Source organism: Zingiber officinale, chromosome 7A (assembly GCF_018446385.1).
Source record: "Zingiber officinale cultivar Zhangliang chromosome 7A, Zo_v1.1, whole genome shotgun sequence".
Lineage (NCBI taxonomy): Eukaryota > Viridiplantae > Streptophyta > Magnoliopsida > Zingiberales > Zingiberaceae > Zingiber > Zingiber officinale.
The window spans coordinates 32,862,187-32,877,967 of record NC_055998.1 but is presented as its reverse complement, the minus strand read 5'-3'; the positions used below and the strand labels follow the sequence as shown (position 1 = coordinate 32,877,967).

Sequence of the window (15,781 nt, the reverse complement as noted above, 5' to 3'; positions counted from 1 at the left end):
TACCAATGGTACAAGATGAGCTACCACAAGAAACTGTAACACGTGTCACAAATGATGCACAATTACAAGTAGTGCCTCGTCGTAGTGGGAGAGTTGTTCGACAACCTGATAGATTCATATTTTTGGGAGAGTCTTCGGACTTGATCCCTAGTGAATATGAAGTTGATCCCTGCACATATGATGAAGCACTCCAAGATAAAGATGCAACATCTTAACAAAGTGCAATGAACTCTGAAATAGAGTCTATGTATTCTAATCAAGTTTGGGAGCTTGTAGAACCACCAAATGGTATAAAAGCCATTGGATGTAAATGGGTCTACAAAAGAAAAAGAAGGATAGATGGGAAGGTGGAAACCTTCAAAGCAAGGCTTGTTGCAAAAGGGTATACTCAGAAAGAGCGAATTGATTATGAGGAAACCTTTTCATCGGTAGCCATGCTCAAGTCTATCCAGATTCTTTTATCTATTACTGCTCATATGGATTATGAGGTTTGGAAAATTGATGTCAAGACAGCTTTCCTTAACAGAAGTCTTGAAGAAAACATCTATATGAAGCAACCACAGGGATTCATTGCAAAGGGCAAAGAGCATCTTGTATGTAAGCTCAATCGGTCCATTTATGGACTGATGCAAGCTTCGAGATCTTGAAACATCTGGTTTGATGAAGTGATCAAGTCTTACAGATTCATTCAGTGTCCGGATGAGTCTTGTGTATACAAGCAAAGTGACAGAAACGTGGTGGTATTTCTTGTACTATACGTAGATAACATTTTACTCATTGGTAACAATGTCAAAGTATTGTCAGACGTAAGGGTATAGTTATTCAAGAAATTTGATATGAAGGACTTATGAGAATGTGGACATATTCTTGGGATCAAAGTATTAAGGGATCGTAAGAAAAGAATGTTGTGCTTATCCCAAGCTTCATACATCGATACTATCCTAGCTCGTTTTAGTATGCAAAACTCCAAGAAAGGTTTTCTACCTTTTCAGCATGGAGTACCTTTATCTAAAGAGATGTGTCCTAAAACATCAAAGGAGATAGAGGAGATGAAGGTAGTTCCTTATGCTTCGGCTGTAGAAAGCCTAATGTATGCAATGCTATGTACAAGACCGGATATCTGTTTTGCCATGGGCATGGTTAGAAGATATCAAAGTAATCCAGGATAGGTACATTGGATTGTCGTAAAGCATATATTAAAGTACCTGAGAAAGACTAGAGATTATATGCTGGTTTACCAGGCAGATGACTTGCTCCCTGTGGGTTACATAGATTCGGACTTCCAATCAGATAGGGGCAGTAGTAAGTCAACCTCGGGGTATGTGCTTATTTTGGGAGGTGGAGCCAAAATATGGAGGAGTGTTAAGTAGAAATGCGTTTCAGACTCCACCATGGAAACTGAATATGTGGCAGCCTCTGAGGTAGCCAATGAAGCTGTGTGACTCAGAAACTTCATGATTAACTTAGATGGGATTCCTAGTTTGCCCAAAATTATCACAATTTATTGTGATAATAATGGTGTAGTAGCAAACTCGAAGGAACCACGAGCCCATAAGGCAAGTAAAAACATTAAGCACAAGTACCACATGATACGAGACATCGTAAAGCGAGGAGAAGTTGTTGTCACCAAGATTGCATCAGTAGATAACCTGGTAGATCCTTTCACTAAGGCCCTTCTGGTGAGAGCTTTTTATGGGTATGTTGAGGGGATGGAAATCAAATGAATGGAAGCATAGTCTTTTAGTATAAGTGGGAGATTGTTAGGATGTATACTAAAAGCCTAGCTTTTTGTATGAATATTTATTTTGAAATGAGAATCACATTGGTCAAATGTCTACATTTAGTTAAATGCAGTTACCCATTTAATTTGTATTGTAGATAACATGGTGTGTGATGTCACACAGAAGATAATGTTATCAGTTCCTTATAAATTATAAATAGTAGCTCACAACCAAGATGGATTGGGATAAACCATTGGAATGGTTGTAGTGTAATTTGATATTAGTTTATTTGGACTATAAAATTACACTAGTACACTATGTGTGTATTGAGTAAGACTATTTGAGGTTGTTTCTTTTTATAATGATTGCATAAAAGAACAAAACCTCTGTTATTATAGATGTACATACTCTTAATCCCGATATAATAACAAACACATATACTTAGTATTTATTTCTTTAATTTATTAAAGGGTGAGATTTATTCAGTTAAATCAATAGGCCCTATAAGTTGGGAAATAATATTATTTGTATGGTGTGTTGTTGATTATAAAAGGAAACTATGTCCTAGTAATCTAGATTGATGATGTCCCCTTGAGGAGCTCATAAGGATTATCATGTAAACCCTGCAGGTGGACTTAGTCCGACATGATAATAAGGTTGAGTGATACTACTCTTGGAGCTAGATGTTAATTAAGTGAGTTGTCAATAACTCATTTAATTAATGGACATACGATATCTTAAACATAGGGAGACTAACACACTCATGATAAGAAGGAGCCCATATTATAATATGAGATTTGTGTGGTAGTTCAATAATAACTCTTTAGTGGTATGAGTTATTATTGATGAACTTGAGTAGGGTATTCAGATCGAACATAAGAAGCTCAAGTCCATCAGGAGGCAAAAACAAATTCCTCCTCTCGGTCCCTGTTGTAACCTCTATAAAGGCTCGCATTCACCCGTTTTGATTTTGCTTCCTACCCAAGAAAGGGGCCGACCAAGCCTTGCTTGGTGCCCAAGCAAGGGGCCGACAAAGACTTGCTTCCTACCCAAGAAAGGGGTCGGCCAAGCCTTGCTTGGTGCCCAAGCAAGGGGCTGGCCAAACCAAAAGAAAAAAAAAAAGAAAAGAAAGAGAGAAAATGAAGAGAAAAGAAAAGGAAGAAAAGGGGAGATTTTTTCTCAACAGAATTAGAGATTTTTCTAAAATGAATTATATTTATTCTTTCTTCGAAATTTTCTAAAAAGAATTATATTAATTCTTTCCTAAGAAATTTTTCTAAAAAACATTATGTTAATTCTTTCCTAGAAATTTTCTAAAAAGAATTATGTTGATTCTTTCATAGAAATTTTCTAAAACGAATTATACTAATTCTTTCTTAAAAAAATTTTCTAAAAAGAATTATGTTAATTCTTTTATAGAGATTTTTTCTAAACAAAAATCTATTACTTTTTCTCCTTTTTTATTTGGTGCAGAAGGTTATAAAAGGGGAGGAGGCCATGCCACCATAATCATCCAATCTCTCTTGAGTTGTTTCCCCTTGCTTGTGGCCGACACCTCATCTCTTTTCTTTTTTTTTTCTTTTATTTCCTCTAGGGCCGACGCCCCACTTCTTCTTCTTCCCTTTTCTTCCCTCTAGAGCCGGCACCCCATCTTCTCTTGGTGGCCAGAGCTTGGAGGAAAAGAAAACGAAGAGACAAAGCACCTTGGTGGCCGGTGGTTTGGAGGAGAAGAAGAAGGAGGAGGCATTCCTTTCTTTGCATCCTTTGGTGGTAGGTGGCTTGGAAACAAAAGAGGGTTCGGGTGATTTTTATCTTGGTAGATCGTCGCCCACACGACGTCCAAGAAGAGGAGAGGAATACAGCAGAAGATCAAGAGGTCTTTGTCTATGAGGATAGGTACAACTAGTTATTTATTCCGCGGCGTAACTAGTTTTGTTTTCTTTGTATGGATCTTGAAATACCAACACAAGAAGCTAGCGATTTTGTATTTTCATTTTTGTGCTTCGATTTTGTGTTTTGATCTTGTGCTTTGATTGATGTCTCTGTAGTTAAACCTAAGGTTACTGTGAGAAGTTTAAATATTCAATTTCTTTGAAAGACTTTATCTAGGAAGTGGTGGATGATCTCATAACCAAGAAGGCCTAGTGCCTCACTAACGACCTAGAAGCCAATTCTTGAAATAAATATTTAATCAACTTCTATAATTTGGTTTAACTTCATAAGAACACAAGGGTTGAACTTGGAGTGAAAATGTTAAGTTTCGTTTCTAATCCAAGTTTAAATTTTAAGAACGAACTTGGAGTAAAAATGTTAAGTTTCGTTTTCAATCCAAGTTTAACTTCTAAAGAGCATATGGCTTGCTAGGAAATGTTCTGTGCTTGTACAAATTTTTGTACAGGGGAAACAGAACGATATTCCAAGTAGCTCCCTTCAACTGTACCATCCACAAACTAGTGGGCAGGTTGAGATTTCTAATTGGAAAATTAAAGCAATATTAGAGAAGATGGTGTCCACCTCATGTAAAGACTGGTCATTGAAGTTAGATGATGCTTAATGGGTGTATCATACAACTTACAAAACTCTAATTAATATGACCCTATTTCGACTAGTCTATGGAAAGCCTTACCATCTCCCAGTGGAATTGGAACATAAAGCCTATTGGGCGATTAAATGACTTAACATGGATCTTAAGGTAGCGGGAGAAAAAAGAAAGCTCCAATTAGATGAACTTGATAAATTGAGGATGGATGCTTACGAGTATGCCAAATCCTATAAAGAAAGAACAAAGAAATGACGTTGATGTGTTTTGGAGTAGATTCATTGTTCTAGGATTAAAGGAGTAAATGTGATGTGATTTGATGTATGAATCTCATGGATATGCCAATTTCCTATTTAGATCATGTATCTATTTGATCTTGTGTGGATGTTTGTGTTTGGATCTCATTACCATATTTGATTGAATGTTTGTGAGACTTTTGGATCCCGTAGAGGGATACCCTAGATTGTATGACAGAGGGGCATTTGTGACAGGTTGCCCCACTAACGGACGTCTAGGAGATCACCTTGAAAGGTGAAGCCAGTCTCTATAAGGAGGTGGGATAGTTGAATGCATTTAGTTCCTTCACTTTTATGTGAATTGAGTGGTGTTGTGTTTCTGTATTGTATGACCGAGCGACGTTGGTGACAGGCTATCCCGCTAACGGACTTCATAGGGATCCTAACCATTTAGCCACTAAAAGTGTAGATTGAAGTCCCTTGCCAGTTTTCTTCTGCAGGAAAAAATTGGCAACTTCCTACAAATGCATGTAAATTGAGGATATGATTTGGAGAACCATGCTACATTAATGAATATCACAATGAAATCGAATTCCTATAACACTCACCAAACTATATACTTCATTTACTTTCCTAGTTCCATTTCTAGTTGCTACTTAGTTTATTCCTTACCTTGTTGATTGTTTAACTAATTCTACGTGAGACATCTCTTGTGCTTATAACCAATTCCTGGTGGATCGATATCTTTTTATTACTAACGATGAAACCGTTCACTTGCGGTGTGTAACAAGTTTTTGGTGTCATTGCCGGGGACTACGTCTATAACATTAGAGATAATCATTTGAGTTAGACTAAACTTTTCTTTTCTTTTTTATTACATAGTTGTAACTAGTCTTGGAAATTTGGTTTTCAAAATCTTATCTTTTATTTCTGATTACTTATTCTGCAATTTGTCTTATTACAATTCAATTCTGCATTTTATATTTACAGAATTTTAGTATAGTTGTTCTTTGCTTTTCAAGTAAAGAGAAAATTTTGTGATTTGTGATCTTGTTCTTTGTATGTGAAGATCTAACCTTGCAGGAGATTTGTTACCTTTTGATCCTGAAATTGATAGAACTTTTCATAAATGAAAAACCTCCCAAAGACATCTAGAGGAACAAGAACACTCAAATATGGCAAACAAACCACTAAAAGATTATGTAGCACCATATGCAAGAAGACTTCGTTTTAGCATCACAAGGCCAGTCGTTGAAGCCAATAATTTTGAAATCAAGCTTGTGATCATCACTATGGTACAATAGAATCAGTTTGGAGGCGGACCACACAAAGATCCTAATCAACATCTTGAAGTTTTCTATGAAATCTGTGGTACGATGAAAATCAATGGTGTTCCAGCAGAAGCAGTGCAATTATTATTATTTGGGTTTTCTTTAAGAGATAGAGCCAAACAGTGGCTAAATTCTTTCCCTGCAAATAGTATATCCACTTGGGAACAATGTGAGCAATAGTTTTTGGATAAATTCTATCCTCCAAGAAAAACTCCTCATATGAGAAATTTAATAGCAAGCTTCAGACAGTCAGATTCTGAATCATTATTTGAAGCATGGGATAGATACAACAATATGCTCAGACAATGCCCACATCATGGATTAGAAAAATAACTAGCTCTACATACATTTTATAACGACATTAACTATCATACAAAGGTATTTCTAGATTCTACAGCTGGAGGGACACTTATGAACAAAAGCCTAGATGAAGCCGAGAGTATTATTGAAAGTGTAGTACAAAACTATCATCAATGGGCAATAGAAAGAAGTGGAGGCTATTCTTATTCAAATCTAGTTAAAGTATTAGGAAAATTGGATGTAGATGTAATTACTTTGATGTCTTCAAAACTAGATGCTCTTACTAAAAATTTGGAAAATATGGGAGCAAATTCTAGCACGGATAATGCCATAGTGTGTGTTTGTGAAACATGTGGAAGCACAGATTATGCTCAAGACTCATGCCCATTGGGAACCATCTCTTCACATAACAATCAACTTGAACAGTGTGATGCAATCATGAGTTACAATCAAAAACAGAATAATCCATACTCCAACACATACAACCCTGATTAGAAAAATCATCCAAACTTCTCTTATTGTAATAATCAAGATTAAGGACCATCCACGGGGGATAGACCGAGCTACCAACCTGGGCAACAAAACTTTCAACAACAACAACCATCTCAAGGCTATTAATTTTCTAAATTGGAGAAAGTGCTTGAAGAAGTCATTTATGGTAAAAATGAATTGAATCAAGAAATCAAGTTGTTAAATCAGAGAGTGAATAATTCAGAGAAACACCAGAAAATACAAGATGGCCAAATTGCCTAGATAGCTTTTTCATCTTCAAGAGCATCAGGACAATTTCCTGAAAAATCTGATGTAAATCCAATGGAACACTGCAATAGAATTGAGCTTAGGAGTAGCTTGACCTTGGGGGATCCTCAAGTGATTGCTCCAAAAGGGATGAAAATTCAAGAAGAGATCTCTCCTCCAACACTTGAGCCAGTTCAGATTCAAGATGATGAGGAGAATACCAAGAAGGTTGAAGAGACTCTTCCACGCTACCCTTAAAGCCAAGTAATCCCTTTTCCTCGAAGATTAGTCATGTTGAAGAAGGATAAAGAATTTGACAGATTTCTTGATAAGGTTAAAGATATTTGTTGCTGAGGTCCCTCTAATAGATGTCATTCAATAAATGCCGAAGTTTGCTAAATTTCTAAAGGATATTATGTCCAGCAAAATATGAAAAGGAGAGATCGAGACCGTAGCTCTTACTGAACAATGTAGCGCTTTATTTGAGAATAACACTTCCCCGAAGCTCCAAGACCCAAGAAGCTTTTATATTCCTTGCACTATAGGATCAGAATTTATAGAAAAAGCTTTTTGTGATTTGGGGGCAAGTGTTAGCCTCATTCCATACTCAATTTGTAATAAGTTAGGTCTTAAAAACTTTAAATTTACTACTATGGCACTACAATTAGCTAATCATACTTGCAGGTACCCTATGGGTATTGCTGAAGATGTGTCAGAAGAAGTGGGTGGGAACATTATTCCCATAGATTTTGTCGTTCTTTACATGGAAGAAGACCCAAAGATTCCAGTAATATTGGGAAGACCTTTTCTTGTAATAGCTGGAGCTATAATCGACGTGAAAAACCATAAACTTTTATTGGTAATCGGTAAGGAAAGGTTAGAGTATGATCTATCTAATTCTTCTAACCATGCCTCCTCTTCTTAGAGAGCATTTGTAGCGGGACAGATGTTTGCAAATTGGAGGATTGAAATTTCCATCCTCATGGGAGGCGGCCGGATGAGGAACATGATCCGACAATCGTTGGAAGAAGGCCCCAAATAAAAACTGAGAAGTACATCTACCCTCCGAGGGCAAGAATGAGGGAGGAAGAATCACACTCAACCCTAGGGAAATCCATGTCCCCTGGGGTATGGCCGTGAAAATAGAAACGAGGTCGAGTTAGTGACCTTAAACAAGTGCTTCTTGGGAGGAAACCCAAGGGTTCTTTTAGCTAAATTCAATTTTAGAATTCTTTTTCATTAGTTAATATTTTTAAATTGTTGCTATTTTTGTTTTCAGGTTGTACATTGCTTTCATGAGCTGGTCATGATTATTTCATGGGCATGGAGGCATTAGAGAAGTCAGAAGGAAGGAAATTCAGCAATCCTGTACCAAACAGAGCTCGGCCATGTACTATACACGACCGTGTGACATTTACAGAGAAGGAGGAGAACTCGGCCGTGTGACATACATGACCATGTGACACTTACAGAGGTGGAGGAGGACAAGGTCGTGTGACTCAACACTAGCCGTGTGAACTCACCTGAGAAAAAGAAGGACAAGGCCATGTGATTTCACACGGCCGTGTGAAAATTCTAGAGGAGGAGAAGAAGGAGGCTGTGTGACACACATGGCCATGTGAGGAAGACAGAGAAGAAAATGAACATGGTCGTGTGACACACAACGGTCGTGTGAGCCCAGCCAAGGAGGAGATGACATTACCCATGCCATTTGGCATGGCCGTGTGAATCTGACTGAAAGGAGAGTTGTTTGGGCTGTGTAGATATACACGGCCGTGTGGAGCATCTCGACCGAGCCATGTCTATAAGACACGATCATGCCAAAGCCGTGTCGGCCACACCCCCAAGCCAAATTTTCTCTCCAACCCTTTCTCATCTTCAACCTTCCTTCTTAATCTCTCAGATCTAGATCTCTCAATCATTCTTCCCCATAAACCATATCCATATCTAGATCTAAACAGCAATTCTCCTCTCATACCCTCAAGATCTACAACTTCCTTCTCTAAGATCCTATTTTTCAAGATTTATCCTCTCAAGATCTCACTTCTCCAATTAAACAACACTTTTCCCTCTTGGAACTTGACATCATGTCCAACCTTTTGAAGAAGCATTGAAAAGGAAGTGGTGGTTCATGTCGAGAAAAGGATCCATGAAAGGAAAATGGCAAAAAAAGTCATAAAGGGGAAAGGAAAATGGAGGGCACGTGACGAAGGTAACGATAATGAATTCAATATCATTTTTAGAAATGAGGATCATAAAGCTAGATTTAATATTCTTGTCACAAGAAAGGTTGTGTGTACACGATACATGGACCCAACTATTTTGAACATTTTAGGAATTAGAGATGATATAGATTGGATGATTAGATCTCTAGATTGAGACGATATTGTGTACACACATCTTCCTAAATACCCCCGAATTATACTTGAATTCTTGAGCTCATTAGATGTCCACTATTCAAATGAAGATGATTACGTTGGTAAAATTACTTTTAGATTAATGAATCAAGAAATTCTGTGGACATTTAGTGATTTCAATAGTTGTTTTGGTTTGTCTATTGGCAGCTCTCGTAGGTTTGACCCTAGATTTAATTGGAATAGTTTTTGGAATACAATCACCGGATTGGATCAACCTTATGAGCCTTCTAGAGTTAAAGCTTCCCATATGCAAAACCCTATCTTTAGATACTTATACCGAGTTATGAGTAAAACTATTTTTGGTAGAGGGGAATTATAACGACCCGTCTTCTGTTGACTTGGCTGTGAGGCCGATCGCTACATTATGCTGTGCTAAATTACTATTGCGGAAATCTGAATTGATTAAAATTTTACTAAACTGATTACTATAAAATCTGAACTTAATATTCAGGGTGTACCTAGGAGTTGTACACATGCTAGGGAAGATAATCTATGCCTCTTGGATGTCCTGCTAGCTGTAACCAGACATTTCAATCGATCCATGAATCGATTGGTTGTCGGATCGATCCAGTGATCGATCCAGCTTGATACTGAAACGGAGAAAAACTCTGGATCTGTCGGCTGACCGATCCATAAGTTTATATTGCTTCTGTATGCGGCTGGATCTGTCTACCGACCGATCCAGGAGTATACTAATCGGTCGGCTGACCGATCCAGTGGCTCACTGATCGGTCAGCTGACCGATCAGTGAGCTTCTGTACTCTCTGTTCGCATCTGGATCGGTCGGCTGACCGATCCAGTGGCACAACCCAATTCTGATCGATCTACCTCACTAAAACATGCATTCGATGCAATATGCTTTTAAAACATGCTGTTTGAAAGTGCACTGATTATACTGAAATATGGCATGTTATCATATGTAGAAATCAAAGCTATTCATGGCATTATCATCTAAACATGTGTAATAAAAGCTGAACATGAACACCAAAACATGGCATACAAAGCTAACCATAACTATCATGTTGTATGAACAGAGGACTAAATTGATAGAAAAGCTGAACTGAGCTAATTCTAGTTATTACTAAAGCTGTAATGAATTCACCTAGCTATTTGGTGAGAGTCTGAAAACTATATACATATAATAGGTGAAAATACATAATCATGCTGCTGTTTGGGCCCGACAACTGTACGTGTTATGCGCGCATCCCTAACTAAACCCGGGTTTGCAAGTCCCGAATTTAGTAGGGTTACTAGGTTATCTGAACCTAGGGATGACTGTGGGAGCCCAACCCAATGGATATCTAATCTAGTACAGTGCCGCTGAAAAGTAAAATACTGAACACTAGCTAATAAATACTGATCTTGCTTTTACTAGGTTGTCTAAACCCAGAACTAGGTTATCTAAACCTAGAGGCGACTGTGGGAGCCCACCCATTGGACATCTAGTCCGGTAAAAGCTGAAGCAAGACTAAATAAACTGTAAAGATGCTTCTATTGCATTTATCTAAGCTACTAAAATGCCTAAAATGCCTTTTACTGAACTACACAATTTATCGAGCACTTGGCATGCGCTAATTCGCATCCTTTGTGTCGGAAATCGACGTACTATTAAACTAACACATGGAATTCACACGGAAGCTACTTATACTGCAGGTGAGGGGTTTCTTACCTCCTGTTCATAATTTCTTACTATTCTAATCGCTAGGTTTCATGGAGGAGAGATCTCTTCGACGATCTTCTCGCGTCTATGCATTCCTCTCGCGGAGGGGAGCGTCCTCGTGCCCTTGGTGTTGCCGGGAGGTGCTCCTAGAACCCGTGGCTTGGTGCGCCGAGAGAGGGAGGGGAAGGAGGAGTGGGCGGCAGTGAGGGTTGAGGAGAAGAGAATCACGATTAAAATAAAACCCTCACTTAATAATTTCTTATTTATATAAAGTGGTAATTTCGGCCCAACCTGAATATAAACTTAATTGTTTCCCTTTTCTTTCAGCATGGCCCTGCTGGGTTCACCTGGTTACTAAGGTTCACCATAAGTCATAGAATCCAATAGGTCTCGGGTTCAATTCCCGCGTAGGCCGTTTTCGTTTTCTATTTGTTTTTGCTACTTCCGCTACTCTAAAAATTCTGTAAAAATATCCTAAAATTCCAGAAAAATCATAAAATATTTCTAAAAATAGTTTTGAGAATTCTCGGGCGTTACAGGAATGTTGGATGCTACTCGGAATTTTGTTCTGTTTCCCCTGTATAAAAATTTATACAAGCACAGAACTTTTCCTAGCAACCCATGTGCTTTTCAGAAGTTAATCTTGGATTGCAAACGAAACTTAACATTATTAATCCAAGTTCAACACATGTGTTCTTCAAAATTAAACCAATTTACAGAAGTTGATTAAATATCTATTTCAAGGATTGGCTTCCAGGTCGTTGGCGAGACACTCAACCTTCTTGGGTATGTGATCATCCACCACTTCCTAGACAAAGTATTTCAATGAAATTGAATATTCAAACTCCTTACGGTAACCTTAGGTTTAACTACGAAGATCACGATCGAAGCACAAGATCATTGGCCTCCTGTGATGATATTTCAGGATCATACAAAGAAAAACTAAACTAGTATACAACGGAAACAATTAACTAGTTATACCTTTCTTTGTAGCTTAAAAAAACCTCTTGATCCAACCACCTTCTTCTCCTCCTAGCTAGGTTCGGCCACAAAAAGCTTAACCAAGGATGAAGAACAAAATACCAACCAAGCTCCAAGAGATGCTAGCTTTCTCTCCTTCTTCTTCTTCTTCTTCTCCAAGTAGTATCCGGCCGCCACAAGAGCTCCAAGCCTTTGAGAGTTTCGGCCACCACAAAGAGGGAGAGAGGAAGAGGATGGCCAGCCACTCCAAGGAATAAAAGAGGGAGAGAAATAATAGAGGTTGTGTCTTGTGAAGGCACCCTCACCCCTTCTTTTATATTCCTTGGCCTAGGCATATTAGGAAATTTAATTACAATAAAATTTCCTTAATTCCTTGACATGATTTAATTGAGAAAAATAAAATAAAATTTCCCAATTTAATCTATAATGGACGGCCACATTAAAAGAGATAAATTAGACAAGTTTTAATCAACAATTAAAACTTCCTAATTTGTTTCCGAAAATTTTTTAAAATTAAAATTTCTCTTTAAAAATCTCTTCATGGTTGATAAAAGGAAATTTCTATAATTTTAATTTTACAACATGTGAATAATTTTTAAAGAGTAAATAAAATATCTCACCAATTTACAATTAAGGAAAGAAATCTAATCTCTTTCTTTAATATTTTGTAGATCTTTTACAAGAAAGATATTTTAATTTTAATTCTCTTTAATAAATTATATCTCCCACATAATAATAATTAAAATTAAAATCCCTTTTAAAATTAATATGGCCGGCCCCTCTAGCTTGGGTTCAAGCTAGGGCCGGCCACCCCAATCTTTACCTAGGCCGGCCCTAGCTTGGTTCCCAAGCTAGCTTGGTCGGCCCTCTATTGGTGGGTATAGAAGGTGGGTATAGTACTCTATAAATAAGAGGCTACGATAGGGACCGAGAGGAGGAATTGGTTTTGGTCTCCCGATAAAATTAAGCATCCCGTGTTCGCCCCGAACATACAACTTAATTTTATCAATAATAATTCATTCCACTAGAGAACTATTATTGAACTACCGCACCAATCCCAAATTACATTTTTGGGCTCCTTCTTATTATGAGTGTGTTAGTCTCCCCGTGTTTAAGATATCGAATGCCCACTAATTAAGTGAGTTACTGACAACTCATTTAATTAATATCTTAGTCCAAGAGTAGTACCACTCAACCTTATCATCATGTCGGACTAAGTCCACCTGCAGGGTTTAACATGACAATCCTTATGAGCTCCTCTTGAGGACATTATCAACCTAGTATATCTAGGACACAGTTTCCTTCTATAATCAACAACACACACTAAAGGTGATACCATTTCCCAACTTATCGGGTTTATTGATTCATCGAACTAAATCTCACCCATTGATAAATTAAAGAAATAAATATCAAATATATGTGCTTCTTATTATATTAGGATTAAGAGCACACACTTCCATAATAACTGAGGTCTTTGTTTCTATATAAAGTCAGTATAAAAGAAACGACCTCAAATGGTCCTACTCAATACACTCTAAGTGTACTAGTGTAATTATACAGTCAAGATAAACTGATACCTAATTACACTATGACCTTCTAATGGTTTTTTCCTTTCCATTTTGGTCGTGAGCTACTGTTTATAATTTATAAGGTACTGATAACATCATCTTCTGCATGTGGCACCACATACTATGTTATCTACAGTATAAATTAATTGAACAACTACATTTATGACAAATGTAGATATTTGACCAATGTGATTCTTGTTTCTAGATAAATGTTTTATACCAAAAGCTAGGCTTTTAGTATACATTCTAACAATCTCCCACTTATACTAAAAGACTAAGCTGCCATATCTGCTGCCATATATCTGATTCTCATGCCTTTCAAAAAAACTCTTGCCTTAAGGACCTTAGGTTATCATCTGATGCAATCTAGGCGGCAACAACTTCTCCTCGTTATACAATTTCTCGTATTGGGTAGTACTTGCGCTGTATTGTGTTTACTTGCCTTATAGACTCATGGTTTCTTTGAGTTTGCTACTGCACCATTATTATTACAATAAATTGTAATAATCTTTGGACAAACTAGAAATCATATCTAAGTCTATCTTGAGGTTATTAAGTCATTCAACTTTTATGGCTACCTCAGAGGCTTGCCATATACTCAGCTTCTATGGTGGAGTCCAGAAAAACACCTATGCTTATCACTCTTCCATAGTTATGACTTTTCCTCCTAAAGTAAACACAAAACCCGAGGTTGACTTATTATTGTTCCTATCCGATTGGAAGTCAAAATCCATGCAACCCACAAGAACCAAATTAACTGTCTTGTGATCTAGCATATAATCTCTAGTGCCTCTAAGGTACTTCAATATATGCTTTACTGCAGTCCACTGTCCTTGTCCAGGGTTACTTTGATATCTGCTAACTATGCCCTTGGCAAAACAGATTTCTGATCTCGTGCATAGCATACATTAGGCTTCCGACAGCCGAAGCATAAAGAACTGCCTTTATTTCCTTTGATGTCTACAGAGACATATCTTTAGATAAAGTTACTCCATCCTGAAATGGTAAGAAACCTTTCTTGGAGTTTTTCATGCTTAAAACGAGCAAGGATTTTTCCGATGTATGAAGCTTGGTATAAATAAAATATTCTTTTCTTGCGATCCCTTATTACTTTGATCTCAAGAATATATACATTCTCCCAAGTTCTTTATATCGAATTATTTGGACAACCATACCCCTACTTCTAACAACATTTTGATATTGTGTCCAACTACCAAAAATGCTATCTACGTATAGTACAAGAAATACCACCACGTTTCCATCACACCTTTTGTATACACAAGACTTATCCGTTTACTCAATAAATCCATAGGTCTGGATTACTTTGATAAACCGGATATTCCAAGACCTTGAAGCTTTGCCTTAGTCCATAGACTGACTGAGCTTGCACACAAGATGCTCTTAGCCCTTTGTAATGAACCCTTCTGGTTGCTTTATATGGATGCTTTCATCAAGACTTCCATTAAGGAATGCTGTCTTGATATCCACTTGTCAAATAGATAAAAGAATCCGGATAGACTTAAGCATGGCCACCAGTGAAAAAGTTTCCTTTTTCATCAAGCCTTGCTTTGAAAGTTGTTACCTTCCTTTCTATCCCTCTTTTCCTATTATAGACCTTTCATCACCCAAAGGCTTTTACACCATTTGGTGGTTCTACAAGCTTCCAGATTTTATTAGAATACATATATTCTAATTCTGTTATTCATTACTCTTTGCCAAGATGTTGCATCTTTATCTTGGAGTGTTTCGTCATATGTCCGGAGATCAGGTTCATGTCCTCCAGGGATCGAGTCCAAAAACTCTCCCAAAACATGAATCTTTTTAGGTTGCCTAACAACCCTCTGACTATGACAAGGCACTTTCTGCAATTGTGTATCATTTGTGATACGTGTTGCAGTTTCCTTGTGGTATCTCATCTTGTACAGTTGGTACTAGATTAGACATGTCTTTTATTATTTCCTTAAGAACAAATTTTCTTATGGGCACATGGTTTATTACATAGTCCTTTTCTAAAAATCGGTCATTGATGCTAACAATGACCTTCTGATTTTTAAGACTATAAACCTATTTTCATTTCTCTAGGATAACCCACAAACAAGTGAATTCCTGTCCAACTTATCATTGTCTCTCTTCTGCATATGTGCTGAACTACCCAAATCCGAATATGCTTCGAAATAGGCTTACGCCTATTCAGCAATTCTATATGAGTAGAGAGTTCTGTCTTTGGAAGGTACTATATTCATTTCCGTTTCCAGAGTATATCCTTAAAATGATTTTGGTAATATTCTAA

The 15,781-nt window shown here is 37.4% G+C and overlaps 1 non-coding gene across 1 annotated transcript; it reads right to left on the bottom strand.

The window, feature by feature from the left end:
• Positions 1-6,043: 6,043 nt before the first annotated feature.
• LOC122003165 lies at positions 6,044-6,150 on the bottom strand. The gene has a single exon (XR_006117832.1). It is a non-coding gene; the product is annotated as a small nucleolar RNA R71 (small nucleolar RNA).
• Positions 6,151-15,781: the final 9,631 nt, after the last annotated feature.